We start from the raw sequence: 6,000 nt of genomic DNA, 5'->3' as shown, positions 1-6,000 counted from the left end.
GAGTGGTGGCGGTGTTCAGCTGGTCCTCCTGACTGGATGGCGCGGCGGTGACTTGGCGTCGTTTCCTCGGGATTGCGCGCGTGCGTGCGTGAGAGCGTGCGTGCGTTTTCGGGACTCGGCGGAGTGGAGCAGCGCGTGAAGGAGATCAGAGGAGGGTTTTTTCCCCCCCACTGATAATAATAATTTTAATAATAATAATAATAATAATAATAATAATAATAATCTGCTGGAGAGGAAGAACAAAACAAATCCCAGAGCACGGACACCGAGGAGAGGGAGGAAGGACGAGGTAAGATCGGGACCGGGTTTCATTTCCACACTGCTGTGTGTGTGTGTGCGCGCGCGCGACCTATGTGTGTGTGTGTGTGTGTGTGTGTGTGCGCGCGCGAGAGAGATTGATTGCGCACGGAAGGTGAAAGAGACCGAGGCTCTGCATTACTCCTCTCCTCTACTGCATTACTCACAGCATCTGATTACTGACACTCAGGTACAACCGGAAGTGCCTTATTAATCTCTCCTTATGAACGTCTCTTATAAACGTCTCTTATAAACGTCTCCTTATGAATGGCGCGTGCAGACGCGTCTTATCGCAGCTCCACGTAGGCGTTTCACTGTTTGTTTTATGACCAGGAATAACAAAACACCTCGTTGCCTTCCTTCCCTGCGCACTGGCACTGGCACTGGCGCGGTTCGGACATGTATTTATCCTCCTGCTCCACACATAAACTCTACAAATACACCTCCATAACCCACACGTATTCATCTGATCCATGCACATCATACACGCATGGGGAAAAAAACAAAACCCCACGAGATTATGTGCTCGTGCTTTTCTTTTATCACCGCACCCCCCACCCCCCCTTATTTATTTATTATTTAGTTTCCTTATTCATACTTGCCCTACATTCATCTCAATCGGCAGCTAGCACGCTCTCTCGTGATTGTGAATTATTGTCGAAATCAGTCATTTTCACTGGGATTTCCAAAGGAATGCAGTTTGCTGTTTAATGCTGTAGCTTTCTGGAGGTCGTAGTAATGTAGAAAACACCTACAAAGCTAGCTGGAGACACTGCTGTCGCTCTCTCTCTCTCTCTCTCTCTCTCTCTCTCTCTCTCTCTCACACACACACATATGTATGTAACATATCTATGTTTACCTGCGGAAAAAAGTTCATGTAACATTGATGACGGAAAGAGGTGGAGTAATATCCTTTCAATAGAGAAGAATGATAGCTGTGTCTGATCATTCGCGCATACATCGGACTCGTGTCGACGGTCACGCTCCTCACACCATACGAGGTCTGTACAATACCGCCCGGATTCCGGGAGGCGTGGAATAAGTGCGATAACCTCTTACGCTACGCTACGAAGATCCTCTGACGGTAGACCCGCGATTAAAGAGGGTTGTGCTACGTTCACAGACACCGCGATTTCATGGCTGCAAGTCGCCAGTCGCCGTACTAGGAAGTCGCCAGCAGGCGTTCCTACTACTGGTTGCCGTAGTAACATGGGTGGCGCAACTAACATTCTACTTTTGACAACGAGGCAGTTTTGCTGCAGAATTAAAACATATATGCATCGTGTCCTACGAGATGAAGGAGAAGCGGGGTGTGCTCGGCCATCTACAAAGGCACAAGCGCCAATTAGCTTAGCTTAGCTTAGCTTACGGCCTTAGCGCTTTTAAAGCAAAATAATAATAATAATAATGGAACACACTCTCTGTTTGTTGCAGTCGAGTGAAATCCCGGTGTAGCTCCTGTCTCAGTAAGTGAGCGTCACCATCAGGGTGTCAGTCACTATGTGTTCCATGGTGAGCGGGAGCCGGGCTGCAGATCTTCGGCCGTGGCCTCCGTGTTTCCTGGCTGAAGTGTCCGGGTCGGTGCTGCCCGTACGGCGTAACGTGTCATCATGTGTCGAGGCCAGTCGGTACAAGTCGAACACTGTCACTTGTTTCCTGTCGTTTCTGTGTATAATCTATCCACAAATAGCGCATCGGGGCATAGAACACGTACGGAAACGAACAAACCCAAACCAACACGGAGAGCTAGACCTCTGATTAGACTGCTGCGTTTGATCATCGCTCATTCTTTACCAGGTTTAGACTCTCCCATTTGGTATTTCTGTTACCATCCATGTTCGACACGCTACTTCACGGTTGCTGTGATGAGAACCATCGAGGGTTCTGTGGTTCTAGCTCTGTCCTGACAGTCAGCATGTTCTCCTGTGATGGCGGTAATAAACACTTCACAGGCTGCTGTGGAAAAGTGATTAGGGTGGAACGGTGCTGCGGTCAGGCTTTGAGCGGCCTGATTGAAGCACTTGAGTGAAAATCACTTTAGCCGCGTGTGTGTGTGTGTGTGTGTGTGTGTGTGTGTGTGCACGCACCGTCACCAGACTGCACTATCCATCCTGGTCTGGAGGTGTCGGCTGAGGAAATATCCCAATCATAATTTAGCACTGCAGATTGATGGTTGACTCCGTGGCTTGGGTTGTGTGTGTGTGTGTGTGTGTGTGTGTGTGTGTGTGTGTGTGTGTGTGCGCGATCCTCTCAGGATGAACAGTCTTGAAGGTACTTAGCTAAACGCGAGTAAATTAGCAGGACCCCCGCGCTTCCACTTGAAGTGGAAAGAAGTGACGAGCATATTTTCTTAAAAGGAGCCTTCGATCCTCAAGGCAAATGAGGTTTAATTTAAAAAGCGAGGCTGTTTGGTGGAAGGAGGAGGACCGGGGAGGACTAACAGACTTCACCCCACTTCACTTCAATTAAATATCATTTCTTGTCTGTGCAGCTCTGTGAGCAAAGCGGCTTTCCAGATGTAGATTTAGATCCCTGACGAGCGAGCCAGAGGAGACCGTGGTGAGATGAAACTCCCTGAGACCACACGAGGAAGCTCCATGAAACAGATCGCAGATCTTCAAGGAAGTAGATCGTAGATCCTCGACGAAATAGATCGTAGATCCTTGATGAAATATTGTTTACCTACTGATTTGTCCACCGGCGCGACGGGCCACACTGACATTTCGGCTGTAACGGTGTCATTAAATATCGTAATAGATCATCGGCGCAAATATCGCCCTGTTATCCCGTTGTGTTCACCTGTTTGCTGTTCGTTATAAATGCGTGCTGCGGGGGTTTCCTCCGGGTACTCCGGTTTCCTCCCCCAGTCCAAACACATGCATGGTAGGCGTGTCGGCGTGTCTAATGTGTCCGTAGTGTATGAACGGGTGTGTGAGTGTGTATGTGATCGTGCCCTGCGATGGATTGGCTCCCTGTCCAGGGTGTACCCCGCCTTGTCCCCCATGCTCCCTGGGAAAGGCTCCAGGTTCCCTGTGACCCTGAGAAGGATCAGCGGTGTAGAAGATGGATGGAGATTCTCCAGTTAAACCCGGCTGTTTCTGCCTGTCGTTGCAAAGTCGTATCTTGTCCAATGGTTAGTCCAATACTGTGCTTCAATCAGATCCCTGGATTGTGAATCAGTACATGGTGTACGTGAGTTGGAGCACTGGTAAGGACCCTGGCTCACTACACCTCGGGACACGTGAGTAGAAGAGGCGTGACTGCGTACTCGTGCTGTAAAACGTCACCACTGGCATCTAAATCTAAATCGCGGTGCATTGTGGGATTTTTTCAGGGAGTGGAACGTTCCATTGCACGGGAAGGATTTTACGATCGAGCCAGCCCTTAAAATGGCCGCCTCGCCGATCATTCCCCAGACTAGTGAACCCGGGAGACGACCGAGACGCACCCCAAGCTTTGTTCTGCAACTCTGCGTCTTCTTCATTTTTTTTTTATCTTGACCCTTGACCCATCGCCTCTTTTCCTCGTCTCTCAGAAGCGTCCGTGCCGCCTCTCGCTTCCGTGCGCTACTATCCGTCTATTAATCAGTCGCAATCAGGTCTCGGTAGCTCGGATTTGAAATCACTCGACTGCAATCAGTGGATTGAATCTTCTAGTTTGTGTGTGTTGAGTCGCAGTCGAGGATTTATCATCAAACAAGCGGCAGGAGAAAATCACAGGTGTTCACGCAGAGCTGATTGGACGAGGATAATCGCGGGTGCTTAGCTTCAGCTGTTGTATTTCTTTTTTTTTTAATGACCCACCTGGATCCTGTGTCTTAATCACAGAAATAACATTTTAAAACGTTTCAGTCATCAGCCTTCAACCCCCCCCACCCCCCCCCGCTGACTCTAAAAACTACACCAGATGCTTCATGTCCTCGACCCCCAGCAGCAGCGGCACCACCGCCTGAAAAGCTATTTTTGGGCCCCGGTCCTGGTCGTGCAGGTGGTGTGCGCCGCAGACGTCCTCACTCCTCTCTAGTCTGATTTCTGATCTCCAGTGTTATCGCGTCACGGTTCAGGGACCTTCCAGGAAGAGGAACATGATCCTGGAGACACGAATTCCTGAGAACGCAGGTGGGCCTCAGAGGTCTTATCGCCAGTGTCTGCTGCCCCGCATACGCCCCTATCACACAGGGTTTACCCCCGTCAGGGCAGGACATGGAGAACTGAGGCGGATTTTTTGCACATTCCTATAGGTCGTATGTCATTATTAGTCATTATATGTATGTATGTATTTATTTATTTATCTGTAGAGTGTGTTCCGAGAGACGCTGCGGTTGGAGCGATGCTGAAACACTGATCTCTTTTCGTTTTATAATAAGTCCGAGTGCGTATGAGGGAATTCTGTGAGGTCTAGGAAGACAGCCAGACCACTGTGATGATGGAAAAGTGATAACTTCACGAAAGTCGGAGTGTTTTTCTAGTTATGAACCCTAGCCACATCATTGCTAGCTCTTACTGTAGCTCTCAAAAAAAAGTGAGCATGGGCGTGTCTTTGAGTCCTTATATGGCGTTACGACAGCGATCGTGTTTTAAGGCCGTAGCCGTATAACAGTCTCTTTTTGGATTCTATTTTCTGTTTTCTCCGGTGTACGCGGTCAGCTGTTGGTTCTAATTTTATTTCTTTACTTATTTATTTTAATATTTACTTTATTTCAGAACTGTCTCCAGGTTTATGGATGAAAATGAAGGAGAAATGAACCGGAACTGAGGTTTTTTTGGAACAGTGGGCGGTCACCGTTCAGCTCTACCCATCGCAATGTGGGTGTGTCTTTGACGCCATATTCGGAAGCCTGTATTAATCTTATCGACGGATCTCATTGCTTAAAGAAGCGAGTTTTGTAAAGCGGCACGGCTACGAACGAATCTCCGAAATGTAATCGTTACTGTACAGAATTTAGTCTGCACAGCCTTTTAAAGGTGGAACGGTTCCAGACGGATTTGTCCAAGATGGCCGCCCCGTAACCTTCTAGCGTTCAGCTACACGGTGCCGTCGTGTTGGTTTGTGTTCATGGACGACGGGAAGTCCCAACGCGGACTGATTCCAATGAAGAAGTGGGTGTGGTTTAAGGACGGAAAAAAGGAGTTGCTTATTGCAGCTTTAACACACCTTTAACACACACAGATCCCCTTTTTTCGGAAGCGTTTAAGAGGACATATTTGTTATTTTTACACACGCTGTTCCTACCACAACCGGTTAGTCGGCTTGAAGCGGGTTATTCAAGGTGATGGCTTGCCGAAGGCCACCAGACATCTGTGCTCTCTCTCTCTCTCTCTCGCTCTCTCTCGCTCTCTCTCTCTCTCTCTCTCTCACACACACACACACACACAAGTGATTTGTGTTTGGGGTTTAGTAATTCCCTCCTGCAGTCGGCCGAACTCTCACTCGCGCCACCTCCAATGGAGAATGTGACCTGAAAGCTTAGATTCAATCTGACAGATCCTTCCTCCCTCTCTCTCTCTCTCCCTCGTGCTCTTCCTCCCTCTCTTTCCCTCTCTCTCTCCCCCCCTCTCTCTCTCTCCCTCTCTCTCTCTCTCTCTCTCTCTCTCTCCCTCGCTCTCTCTCTCTCCCTCTCTCTCTCTCTCTCTCCCTGTCTCTCCCTCACTTTCTTTTTCTCCCTCTCTCTGTCTCTCTCTTTCTCTCTCTTGCTCTTTCTCT

General features: G+C 48.8%; 1 protein-coding gene across 3 annotated transcripts in view; it reads left to right on the top strand.

The window, feature by feature from the left end:
• Nucleotides 1-6,000, top strand: part of tanc2a (tetratricopeptide repeat, ankyrin repeat and coiled-coil containing 2a) — a 132,344-nt gene continuing 126,344 nt past the window's right edge. For all 3 annotated transcript variants that reach the window (XM_017454424.3, XM_047150589.2, XM_017454420.3), the window contains exon 1: nt 1-289. The gene's annotated coding sequence lies outside the window, so the exon portion shown is untranslated. The remainder of the gene's footprint in view (nt 290-6,000) is intronic.

Source organism: Ictalurus punctatus, chromosome 24 (genome assembly GCF_001660625.3).
Source record: "Ictalurus punctatus breed USDA103 chromosome 24, Coco_2.0, whole genome shotgun sequence".
NCBI lineage: Eukaryota > Metazoa > Chordata > Actinopteri > Siluriformes > Ictaluridae > Ictalurus > Ictalurus punctatus.
The sequence above is the reverse complement of the archived record's forward strand: the minus strand, read 5'-3'. Positions and strand labels throughout refer to the sequence as shown.